The 13,204-nt window shown below is 44.1% G+C and overlaps 1 long non-coding RNA gene across 5 annotated transcripts; it reads left to right on the forward strand.

Annotated features, from left to right (window-relative positions):
• Positions 1-8,932: 8,932 nt before the first annotated feature.
• LOC132461270 (uncharacterized) lies at positions 8,933-11,332 on the forward strand. 5 transcript variants are annotated; one of them, XR_009526585.1, is made up of 4 exons: positions 8,933-9,488; positions 9,896-10,399; positions 10,551-10,685; positions 10,825-11,332. It is a non-coding gene; the product is annotated as an uncharacterized LOC132461270 (long non-coding RNA). The 5 variants fall into 5 exon arrangements; XR_009526583.1 differs by lacking the exon at positions 8,933-9,488 and having other exon boundaries at positions 9,495-10,399; XR_009526586.1 differs by lacking the exon at positions 8,933-9,488 and having other exon boundaries at positions 9,495-10,252; positions 10,501-10,685.
• Positions 11,333-13,204: the final 1,872 nt, after the last annotated feature.

Below are 13,204 nucleotides of genomic sequence, written 5' to 3' on the forward strand. Positions count from 1 at the left end.
TGCTGTTGCGCATTCATGCGCAGCATAGGGTCATCCCATTTGTCGTTTTATTGAGGGGTAAGGGGTAAGGCGGAGGGCTAGCATCCCGTTGAAGTTAAGATTTTCAATGGGCGGGCGAAAAGATGCGACAGGATCGAAAACCACAAATCTTTCTTATGATAATCATTCAATAAATGATGATGACCATTGCATTATCATTGTGCCATTTGAATGTTACGTAGGCATTTTCTTTATAACAAGCACAACCACAAAATCTCCCGGAGCAGAGCTTCCGACTCACGCCGGTGCCCCCGCAGTCCGGCCGGGGAGCTGCCAGGACCATGTCCCATTCTGTTCAACAAAATGGGACAATGATATTCATATGTTCCATGTTCTAGGAACTCCAGGTTGAAGGTAAGCTTTGATCCCCTGCCAAGTAATGCAATAGTTTGTTTAAAAAATGTTAATTAGCCTGGGCCTGGTTTCCCAATAATGGTCACTCTTCGTGCACTACGAAAACTCCTACGCTAAGAATTATCAAAGTTGTTAACCTCTATAGCCCTGGTTTCAGAACGATCACTTAGGAGTCTTCTTAGGAAACACTCTCTGACACTCACCCACTGTCCAGAAAGAATGTGCTGAAATCGATTGCTCAGAGATCGATTTTCCATTTCATGCGCAGACAGCGTTCTAAAAAAGATTGCAGTCTTTGCGAATAAAACATTGCTCAAAGTCCTTCTAGTAGGCCCAAACATTTATTTAACCATCGGCCAACGTGGCATAGCCTACACTGATTAAAAAAAAAGATGTAGAAACAGCGGAGATTGAGGCAATTACCTCCTTAATTACATCTGTCACAGCCGTTCAAATTAGGCTATTAATTTTCTGTTTGCAAAGGTGTCTGAGTTGTTGATCATTTATGAAAATAGGCATTTTGAAATAAACTACATTTTGAATAGTTTATTTATCTTATTATATAATACTGTTCATGCTGAGACTGCTTTGCGTTTTGCTACATGTAGGGGTCTGTGTGCAGGCTTTTTCGCACCGCCAGGCCAGTCTGCTTGTCAGGTGAAAACTAAATGTCAAGGGAAAGAGGCTGTGGTTGACAAGTCATTCGACCACCTACAACATTTTCTCATTTCTAACAATGGTTTATTTGTTTCCCAGTATAATTTCCTTCATTTGGAAGACAGTTTTGTTTTTGTAAAATGAATACAATATTTTTTTGAAGTTGCGAGTTTTTTAAATGAATGGAAGCGACTCGGGCTGACCTCGCCTTTCTGTACCCACCGCACAAACAAAGAACACCCGAGACAACATCCTTAATTCAAACATGCCATTTAATTTGGCCTCATTTGGTTGAGGATGCGAACTTGCAATGAACAATTACCGTAATTTGACTGGTCCGCGCCCCCCCACCTTTAAGCGGCGGGCTCCAGCAGGAAAAGCTGGAGGCCGGAAAAGAGTGAGACAGGTAGCGCACAAAAGTAAAAGTGGAAACGAGAGACAGAACAAGAGACAGAACGAGAGCAAGACAGACATTACGAGAGCAAGACAGCCATCTCTTTCCCGACAATCCCCTCTGTGCACAAACCCTTACATATGGTAATTAGGGCTGGCCCGAATTATTCGAATACTCAGAGCTTCGTTTTTTTTTTCCACGTACATGACGTTACCAGAGCGAGGAAGGCAAACTATAAGCATCAGCGACACCAAGCAGAGAAGCGAGAGAGGTGGAGGAAGAATAGATATCTTGTTTCCCTTTACTTTATAACACATCAGCGGGAATACTTAGCGAAATGCTAACCTTAGCTTAGTTGTTTGTTTACGTTCGCTGTACAGCGCCGCGCCAATCCACTGTGATCCACTGCTTGCTGCAGAGCGTGAGCGTCTTGGGAATACCCGGTCAATATAATGGATATAATATGGACACATAAGACAATCAATATTCGGTATTTGTTATGGATTTATTGTACAAATTCCCTGAAAAGATGCACGTTCCAGGATGAATTGAAAAACTCCCATAGGGGCTGAGATAGCAGAGGACAGCTGATTTGGAACGGAACAACAGCTGTTCGCTTTCACAGGGAAAAACTAAGGAACTTCAACCCACTTAGGGCTACTAATTACCGTTTAAAAGCTATTAAATCGTCCACAAAATATGCAGATATTGTCAAAGTCGGTTCCAGGGAGTATATAGGGATTATTATTGTTGTTTTTGATTTTTTTTTTTCTGGAACGAGTATTTGAATATTCGCCAACGAGTATTCGAAGAACCAACGAGTATTCGAAGCCTGAAAAATGGCATTCAAGCCAGCCCTAATGGTAATTAAACATTAAAACACCTGTGGCTCATAGTCCAGTGCGGCTTATATATGTACACATCAATCAATTTAGCTGCTGCGGCTTATACTCCGCTGCGCCTTATAGTGCGGAAAATACGGTAAACAACTTGGCCTATCCTGCTATCCTGCATGTCTATCCTGCTACGCCACCCATCACTTCCTTCCATTAACTGTCAAAACACCTAGGCTATTAAGACAAAATGTTGCAGCATACTGCATTTTTTTTATAATAGTTGCAAATACTGGCAAAAAAAAAAATGGCAGCAATGTTTTATTCACAAAAACTGCAATATGTTTTAGAACGCTGAAATTCATCCCAGCCTTTATACCACAGATACTCTAGTGTCTAGCATATAACCGCATTGTCTTACAGTTTAATTCATTTGTCACAATTTAGCAGCTCCCGTTTTGAAGAATAATCACTGCGCCATTCGTTTCAATGGGAATCGCGACAGTCTATACCTTCAACATAAAGTGTACATATTTACAATTCCAAATTCGTCCCAGCCTTTATACCACAGATACTCTAGGGTCTATAGCATATAACCGTGTTGTCTGATTAAAGTTTAATTCATTTTCCACAATTTACCAGCTCTCGTTTTGAAGAATAATCACGCGCCATTCGTTTAAATGGGAATCGCAACGGTCTATTCTTTCAACATAAAGTGTGCATATTTATAATTTGAAATTCGTCCCAGCCAAGATACTCTAGGTCTATAGCATATAACCGCGTTTTCTGATTACAGTTTAATGCAACAGTAAGCTGACAAAATTAACACCGCAACTGCAAATTAACCACACAGCGATAACCATGGCAACCGGTCAAACAAATTTTCTTTTTGCCATCATTCTGCGCGCACATCCGCCGTGTTGATAAACAAATAATCCCCATTTACTGCAGCCGATCAAATTGCTTCCCACTGCAAAGCCGATGTGTCGATCTAATACAAAAGATGACACAAATATAACCCAGGTCCTGTAAGGGACTCTTATCTCTCTCATATCTCAGTCTGTCCATGTTTCTTTACAACCCACCTCAGTCAGATATGGAGTGTACCATTGCAGCTGCACTGCCTCCAGTTGGAGTCTGGCGTATCGGAGTGTTGCCATAGTCAATCTTTAAAGCCTCTCGAGCCATCTAACGTTGGTCGGCGATGATAAGGGCCTCATCTAGATCAGGAGCCCCCTGCTCCTGACAGTTAGCTCTCAAGGCCGGGTCAAACCCCGCCAGAAACCTGCAAAACTCTTGTTTCTGAGCTATGTCTCTGAAACAGTCTAGAAAATGTTTATGGCCAAATGCCTTCTGCATACTCTCCGTTACTGCAATATAGTTGGACTGAACGGCTGGCAGACTATCCCATAACAGAAAAGCAGCTTTGGTTTGACCCGTTTGTAAAATTCTGACTTCTTCAAAGTCATAGTCACCTTCAGTGCCTCCCACTAGCGCCTTCACGGCAACCTCATACTGCCTGGCTCAGCAGGGGAAGCTTTGCTTTTCCTCTCCCGCATAGGGCGGTGGATGTTCAATCTTTACATTGCTGGAGAATGGTCGTTCCCTGCAGCGCTGCCTGTAGTCCAACAGATCCTTGTCAAACTTTCACATTTTGCTTATTTTATTTCATTCATGTAGCTCTTTCTAACTGAGCTCACAACGACGATGAGTTGAAGGCTGAAGTCCTCATGCTTGACGCTTGATGCTGATCACAGATTCTCCACGCATACTAGCTAAACCGTGTACAGCTAAACTAACCACGCTAGAAGTAATTTGTTACTTAAAGGTCCCATGACATGCTATTTTATGTATTCTTTAATATAGGTATTAGTGGGCAACTAACACAGTATTCAAAGACGTTCCCGAAATTCAGCCGTGGTGCAGAGTTACAGCCACTCCGAGCCAGTCGCACATTGAGCTTCCCCCAAATGCGCTGTTTTGGTGTCCGTAGCTATAATGCAAATGAGGAGGAGCGAGGCGGGTCAAGGAGGAGGGTGGGGGTGTGGCCCTGAGCAGCTTGCAGCCACGGTACCATGCGCTCTGTTTACAGTGGATGTATCGCAATGGCGAGGCGCACACAGCCTTTAGCCGTGTTCTGTAAATATTCTAGAACACACGGGAGTCCTGGAGCTCTATATCTAAATATTATCATATAGCCTACATAGATATCTATATCATATAGCTGTCAGTTAAAGGTCCCATGACATGAAAATCTCAATTTATGAGGTTTTCTAACATAAATATGAGTTCCCCTAGCCTGCCTATGGTCCCCCAGTGGCTAAAACTTGCGTTTGGTGTAAAACGAGCACTAGCTGTTCTGCTCGCCTTTGGAAAAAAACGGAGGCTCAAGCGCGCTGATTTGGAAATCTGTGCTCATGACGTCATGAGGAATCTCAGCTCCTCCCCTTACTCTGCCTGGCCCGCCCAGAGACGTTGGCCCGCCAATGAGACTCGACCGTGCGAGCGCCACATGTGTGTGTGTGTGTGTATGTGTGTGTGTGAATACACACACTGTAACGCAAGTGTTTCTTGTCAGTTCTTTGACGTGTCTTGTATTTCCACAACGAGACTGTCGCGGGGGTTATCTAAGCCATGGTTGAGAAGGAATTGGGGGAAAGGAACTTTGGTTTGACTCGCTGAAGTACATGAACTGCGACATGCCGCCGGTTGCCGCGAGGCACCATCGCCCGGCAGCAGGCAGCCGGCCGCAGGCAGCGCGCGGTTCAGTCGACTTCAGGTTGATGTGGAAGAACCAGAGACGTCGCAGAACCCGACAAAGTCGTTTGTGATTCATAATATCGTCTGGAGGCGCACACAATATGTTATATGATATAGATATCTATGTATCATATGATATTATTTAGATATAGAGCTCCAGGACTGTAACGCAAGTGTTGTACACTTCCTTGTTATTTGGATAACCGTTCTGCTGTTGGTGTGATGGCGCATAACACGTCTGGTATTTCTACAACGAGACTCGTATTGGGGGTTATCTCAGCCAAGGTTGAGAATGAATTGGAGGGAAGGAACTTTGGCTTTGACTCCCTCAAGAACATGAACCACGACATGGAGGAGAAAGGGATTGTTGGCGGCGAATGTCTCCCGCTTGAGCCCCGCTGAGGGACCACCGGCGGAGGTGCATAAGCGCTGCCCGGCAAAGATCCCTTTCTCCTCCTTGTCGTGGTTCATGTTCTTGAGGGAGTCAAAGCCAAAGTTCCTTCCCCCAATTCATTCTCAACCTTGGCTGAGATAACCCCCAATACGAGTCTCGTTGTAGAAATACCAGATACGAGAGTCCGACGTCACACCAACAGCAGAACGGTTATCCAAATAACAAGGAAGTGTACAACACTTGCGTTACAGTCCTGGAGCTCTATATCTAAATAATATCATATACATAGATATCTATATCATATAACATATTGTGTGCGCCTCCAGACGATATTATGAATCACAAACGACTTTGTCGGGTTCTGCGACGTCTCTGGTTCTTCCACTTTCACATCAACCTGAAGTCGACTGAACCGCGCGCTGCCTGCTGCCGGCTGCCCGCTGCCGGGCGATGGTGCCTCGCGGCAACCGGCGGCATGTCGCAGTTCATGTAGGCTACTTCAGCGAGTCAAATCAAAGTTCCTTTCCCCCAATTCCTTCTCAACCATGGCTCAGATAACCCCCACGACAGTCTCGTTGTGGAAATACAAGACACGTCAAAGAACCGACAAGAAACACTTGCGTTACAGTGTGTGTATTCACATTGATGTGGACGTTGAAGAACCAGGAACGTCGGAGAACCCAACGCGGTCGTTTGAGATTCATAATATCGGCTCACACAGCTTTTGGCCGTGATAATATATATTATATGATATAGATATCTGTGTAGGCTATATGATCATATTTAGATATAGAGCTCCAGGACTCCCGTGTGTTCTAGAATATTTACAGAACACGGCTAAAGGCTGTGTGCGGCTCGCCATTGCGATACATCCACTGTAAACAGAGCGCATGGTGGCTGCAAGCTGCTCAGGGCCACACCCCCACCCTCCTCCTTGACACGCCCACCGAAACAGCGCATTTGGGGGAAGCTCAATGTGCGACTGGCTCGGAGTGGCTGTAACTCTGCACCACGGCTGAATTTAGGGAACGTCTTTGAATACTGTGTTAGTTGCCCACTAATACCTATATTAAAGAATACATAAAATAGCATGTCATGGGACCTTTAAACGCGTTATTAACGGCGTTAACGCAAACCAATTTTAACAGTGTTAAAAAAATGTACGCGCGATTAACGCAATTATTTAATAATAAAAAAGAAATAAACATTTTTTTTTTCTTTTTCTTTGGCTCAAAACAAAGAAGCAGTAGCCTGACTGCTCTTTTCAAATGAAATTTGTTCAAAGCAGTCGTTTAATTGCACTATAGGCTCTTTTTTTGTATCGTCCTGTTTTGATCAGTATATGCCAATGTTGTTTATCAATAAAAAAATCATTTGCACAAGGCAAGCCGATGCACTTCACCATGTTGATAAGAGAATTAAAATGAGAAGAATTATGGGACAAAAAAATCAAGGGATATTTAGCATAGAAAAAGAATTTGCGATTAATCGCGATTAATCGTGAGTTAACTATGACATTAATGCGATTAATCCCGATTAAATATTTTAATCGCTTGACAGCTCTATATAATATATATTATAACGGCCAAAAGCTGTGTGAGCCGATATTATGAATCTCAAACGACCGCGTTGGGTTCTCCGACGTTCCTGGTTCTTCAACGTCCTATGAGAAGTAGACTGTGAAGTAGACTGAACCGCGACTGAATCTCCTCCATGTCGTGGTTCATGTTCTTGAGGGAGTCAAAGCCAAAGTTCCTTCCCCCCAATTCATTCTCAACCTTGGCTGAGATAACCCCCAATACGAGTCTCTTTGTTACCAGAGACGAGAGTCCGACAGAACGGTTATCCAAATAACAAGGAAGTGTACAACACTTGCGTTACAGTCCTGGAGCTCTATATCTAAATAATATCATATAATACATAGAAATCTATATCATTTAATACATATTATCACGGCCAAAAGCTGTGTGCGCCTCCAGACGATATAATGAATCACAAACGACTTTGTCGGGTTCTGTGACGTCTCTGGTTCTTCCACTTTCACATCAACCTGAAGTCGACTGAACCGCGCGCTGCCTGCTGCCGGCTGCCCGCTGCCGGGCGATGGTGCCTCGCGGCAACCAGCGGCATGACGCAGTTCATGTACTTCAGCCAGTCAAAGCCAAAGTTCCTTTCCCCCAATTCCTTCCCAACCATGGCTGAGATAACCCCCAATACGAGTCTCGTTGTAGAAATACCAGAGACGAGAGTCCGACGTGTTATGCGCCATAACGCCAAAAGCAGAACGGTTATCCAAATAATAAGGAAGTGTACAACACTTGCGTTACAGTCCTGGAGCTCTATATCTAAATAATATCATATAATGCATAGAAATCTATATCATTTAATACATATTATCACGGCCAAAAGCTGTGTGCGCCTCCAGACGATATTATGAATCACAAACGACTTTGTCGGGTTCTGCGACGTCTCTGGTTCTTCCACTTTCACATCAACCTGAAGTCGACTACTGAACCGGGCGCTGCCTGCTGCCGGCTGCCCGCTGCCGGGCGATGGTGCCTCGCGGCAACCGGCGGCATGTCGCAGTTCATGTACTTCAGCCAGTCAAAGCCAAAGTTCCTTTCCCCCAATTCCTTCTCAACCATGGCTCGGATAACCCCCACAACAGTCTCGTTGTGGAAATACAAGACACGTCAAAGAACCGACAAGAAACACTTGAGTTACAGTGTGTGTATACACACACACACACACACACACACACACACACACACACACACACACACACACACACACACACACACACACACACACACACACACACACACACACACACACGTGGCGCTCGCACGGTCGAGTCTCATTGGCGGGCCAACGTCTCTGGGCGGGCCAGGCAGAGTAAGGGGAGGAGCTGAGATTCCTGATGACGTCATGAATACAGACATTCCAAATCAGCGCATTTGAGCCTCCATTTTTTCAAAGGCGAGCAGAACAGCTAGTGCTCGTTTTACACCAAACGCAAGTTTTAGCCATTGGGGGACCATAGGCAGGCTAGGGGAACTCGTATACCTTTAACTAAACTTTTCACAACAGTTTTGTCCGTTTCAGTAATTTTAGATGGGCATCCGAACAGAACTAATCCCACCGCTGCCATCAATGTAACCAAGCGTTTTATTGTTGCCTATACTTGGTTAATATATCAAGAAAGAATTGGCAAACTTCATTCACTGAACGGGGCTTACCAATTTATTGTCAGCCCATCAAAATAGCAACCAACACACAGACACTTCCATTCTGCCCCTTCAGAATAGGATTCCCTTACAGGAACTGGGTGACGCAAACAGCAGGTGACTAAACACAATCCTATAATTCAACTTTTTGGAAAAATATAACAGCCAGATTTTTCCTGCTTCTTCTTGCTTGTTATTGCAAAATAGATCCAGTAGACGAATGGAGTGTATTTGCATAACCGCAATATGATTGGCCGACGGATCCGCCGCTGACTGAATAGGGGATTATCACGCTTCCTGGTTCCGGTGGCGGGATTTGTCTTCGTTGTGCATGAACACTTCCGGCGCACTTCCACCATGGCTGAAACAAAGGCGAGATGTCACTGCTCTCTGTTCCACTTTGTACATCTAACAAACAACACCAACCCTACTTAAGTTTTCATGGATTCCCGACTGAAATGAGTCTAAGGAAGAAGTGGATTCAAGCGGTTCGCCGGGATGAAGGGCCAAACTTTAAAATAAAACAAGGTAGCATGTTTGTTTGTAGCCGGCACTTTAGTGAATCAGACTACAAACGCTACAGCTAGCAACCAACCGGGGTCACACCAAGCGACTGAAAATCGGGTCTGTACCCTCCCGTTTCCAGTGGAACAACTGGGGACTGCCAAGAAGGGGGTCTGTTTATAAAAGAGCATCAACTCGCTTAGGCCATGACGTTCACCCATCCCTTCCCCTGGAGCAACCGCTGCCCTGTGAATAAGAGCCGATGGAGGAGATCTCAGCTTCGGTGGTGATGACAGAACATGATTTTGGTTCTGCTCCTAAACCAGGTTTGTCAGTGTTTGTTAGTGTTCTGAAATATTGGCCTACTATTACCCCATACTGTTCTTAAACCACCTACCTGACAGGATGTACTACCTATGGTTTAATCACAGAATTGGCTATTAGTAGGTTATACCGAGGAGGTAGGTCAACTTTTCAGAACTCAGGCACAACATGTTTAGTCTTATTAATGTCCCAGCATTTGACCAAACCACAATGTGAAAAGCTTCATCACAAGTACAAATGTTGCATTTTATATCTTACTAATTGTAAAGGTGAATATTGAGCTATAAAAAGCAAAATTTAAAAGCAATATTGAGCTACAAAAAGCAATTTCTTTAGAGGTCCAAACTGCTTCCAATATGCAAGTCACAGCCAAAATCTGGGTTAGATGTTTTAATTTCATCTCATACAGGTGCACTGGATGCTGCTGCTGTAAACATACAGCAATTGGAAGAAACAGTCAAGGAGCTGATGAGAGCTGTCACAGCTGAAAGTGGTTCAAGTGCATTTTCACAGATTCTGTGTCTCAGACGCGGACATCCTTTTTTACACCAGATTCACGTCAAGAGATGTTTTTTGTGACTTCTGGGAGGTTATTCAACCATCTGCCTCCATGTTGGTTTATTGGTCGAAAGCTCAGAAAAAGAAACAAACATTTGAACCCATTTCTCCCAGTCCAACGTGTAGACTGCAACTGGTTGAGTTTTTTCTCTTCTGCTGCCGGGTTGCTGCAGGCCTGCAAGAGAAGGTGCTGGCTGACATGTTTCAGGTCAGTGTGTCCACTGTCTACCATGTTGTTATACCGTGGGCCAACTACCGTTACCTGCTCCTTGGCTCCCTCCCCATCTGGATGAGTAAACTGCAAGTCAAGAACACCATGCCAAGATAATTTGTGCAGTACAGTCCAGATGTTCAGGTAATCATCGACTGCACCGAGGTGCAGTCGATGATTACCCGAACATCATCTTACAAGAACACAACAACCTTTAAGGCCTTGATTGGGATTGCCCCTTGTAGTGCTGTGACTTTTGTGTCAAGTCTCTTCACCGGCTCCATCTCCGACCCAGAGCTGACTGAACGAAGTGGACTGCTGGATTTACTGGAGCCAGGAGATGGCTGCATGGCAGACAAGGGTTTCACCATCGAGAAGCCACTAGCTGATCGTGGGGCAACGCTGATTATACCACCCTTCAAGATGACAGGTAGGCATGAAAGGAATGAACATTTTAAATTAAAACTTTGACCCAAATGTGACCATTAAGATATGCAGACAAATGTTTAAGATGGACTGAAGCACTCACAATAATATTACTAATTAATTTATCTCTAACCACTGCGCAGTTCACTGAAGAGGATGCTCTGAAAACACAAGCAATCGCTCGACTTCGAATCATCGTAGAAAGAGCAATAGGCAGAGTCAAGGAATACCGCATCTGGGAACACACTGTCCTTTCACCTTGTCTGCGACAGTCAATCAGCTGTGGACCGTCTGCTGTGTGATGACCAACTTCCAGGGACCACTTGATTTAAAAGGCTACATCCCTGTTGAATAGTGTTTCTACTCAAACATGTACCTATAAATATTAAATATAATATATAAATATTAAAACGAGAGGCACTGAACATTTGGATTGGTCCCTTCATTTTTTCCGGAGCTGTAATTTTGTACACTGAAAACATTGTATATATTGAATGACATGTAATGTAATTGAATGAGAAGTCTTTCATCTATAATCAATTTTAAAGTCCAGTCAGTCCATCCTGAAAGTATTCAAAATAATGTTAATATATAATGTAGTAAATGATGTACTCAGAAAAAGAGAATGAATTAAATCCTTTTATTCTTTCAGTTCCTTTTATTCATTCAGTTCATTTCACATTCATTTCACTTTCTGCTGAAGATACACATTCATATATGTACCAAAGAAGTACAAGTCTACCTTATTTTTCATCTCCTATCATTTCATCCCTCCAGACTGAGCTGACGCCAAACCGACGTTAGCATAAGCCAACCTACCTAGCGTAAGCTAGCTAGCAGACACTCGCATTCGTAGTCGTTATATTTCTCGAAAAATAAACAATCCCTTGTCCAGTTTGGAGCGGGCTGTTATGGAGTGTTGTTCGGTAAGTCTGTGAACTTCAGAAAACGTGACTTTGGGTACATTTACCAGGGATGTCGTGAAAGTGAACTGCCGGTCCTCCATCATCAGTTCGCCAGAGTGATGAGTGGTTCACCGGATGTCACAGTGCACAATGAACACCGAATGCGGAAGTACTACGTATCAGCGTGATAATCCCCTATTGTTTAACATTTCACAACTTTTTACGCAAATGGATTGTGGGTCCGTCCGTTCTGTCGGCTCCGTGGCCTGAGTCAAAAAGTTGAGAAATGTTCAACTTCTCAGGCAGCGACGGATCCGTCGGCCAATCAGACTGCGTTATGTAAATATACGCAATGACACTGTCCAATGAAATCGCCTTTGTATTAAAACAAGAAGAACACATGGATACGTCAAAAAGCCCCTATCCGTCGACGGACGCATGTAGTGTGAACAAGGCGTAATGGAGGCCTGAGACTCAATCCAAACCAGTGTAAATCAAAGTAAAGTGTGGCAAGCAGAAATTTCTCATAACCGTTTTAAAGGGCACATGCGATTCCAGGCTCGGCTTGTGGTGTTGTGTCGCCATCTAGAGGTCAAAGTGGTCCACTGCAGGGTTACTGTGTGTGTGTGTGGGGTTGGTGTCTTTGTATGTGCATGTCTGTTTGTTTGTGTGTGTCCTTGTTTGTGTGTGTATGTGAGTACTTTTGCCTGTGCGGTATTGTGTGAGGTCGATGTGTGAGTGTGTGTGAATGTGTGTATGTGTGTGCATGAGTGTGTGTCTGTATGTGTGCGTGTGTATGTTTGCGGTAGTGCATGCATGTGCAGAGAGAGAGAGAGAGGAAGAGGGAGAGAGGGAGAAAGACGGACACAGAGGGAGAAAGACGGACACAGAGAGAGAGGGAGACAGAGGGATATAGGGAGAAAAAAAATTGAGACTGGGTGGTAGAGTCAAAAGGTGAACATCGCAGTGATCCTGTCAGGTCACACGTGAGAGAGATGATCATTAATACCAATACTACCTCGTTAATTAACTATACTGCTCAGAGCTTCCACATATACATTTCTACATTCAGGGCGTTTTGCAGACGCTTTCAATCAGAGCGACCAACAATAAGTCCTTTTGTCAGAAGAAAGAGAAACAACAATATATCGCTGTTGGTAAAGTTCGATCTCATTACAACTGCTTACGTCGGAACCGGTTCCCTACTGGAACCGAGTTTCTGTGCTCAACCCAAGAAGGAAGTGGCAGTCTTCCAAGCCGGACCTTCAGCCTGGAAGCATTGTACTTCTCAAGGACGACCAAATAAAGAGAAATGAAGGGCCTCTAGGAGTTGGACTATAACTCAAGTCTTTCCAAGTGAAGACAGCAGAGTGCACAAGGTGGAGATCAGGGTCTCCAAGAAAGACGGGACTAAAATGTTCATGCGGCCTGTTAACGAGTTGATCCTGCTTTTAGCCCCCAAGAATAAGGAATAATAACGGCTATGGACTGTTTAGGTAGTGGCGTTTCAAAACCGCCAGACAGGGAGTGTTCTGTTACCGTAATGTAGTTCCCTATGTGTTACGTAATTCATGTAACCTGCCACTAGGGGGTAGTGGTCCCTCTAAGAAGTTCAGGA

Source organism: Gadus macrocephalus, chromosome 7, assembly GCF_031168955.1.
Source record: "Gadus macrocephalus chromosome 7, ASM3116895v1".
NCBI classification, from domain to species: Eukaryota; Metazoa; Chordata; class Actinopteri; order Gadiformes; family Gadidae; genus Gadus; species Gadus macrocephalus.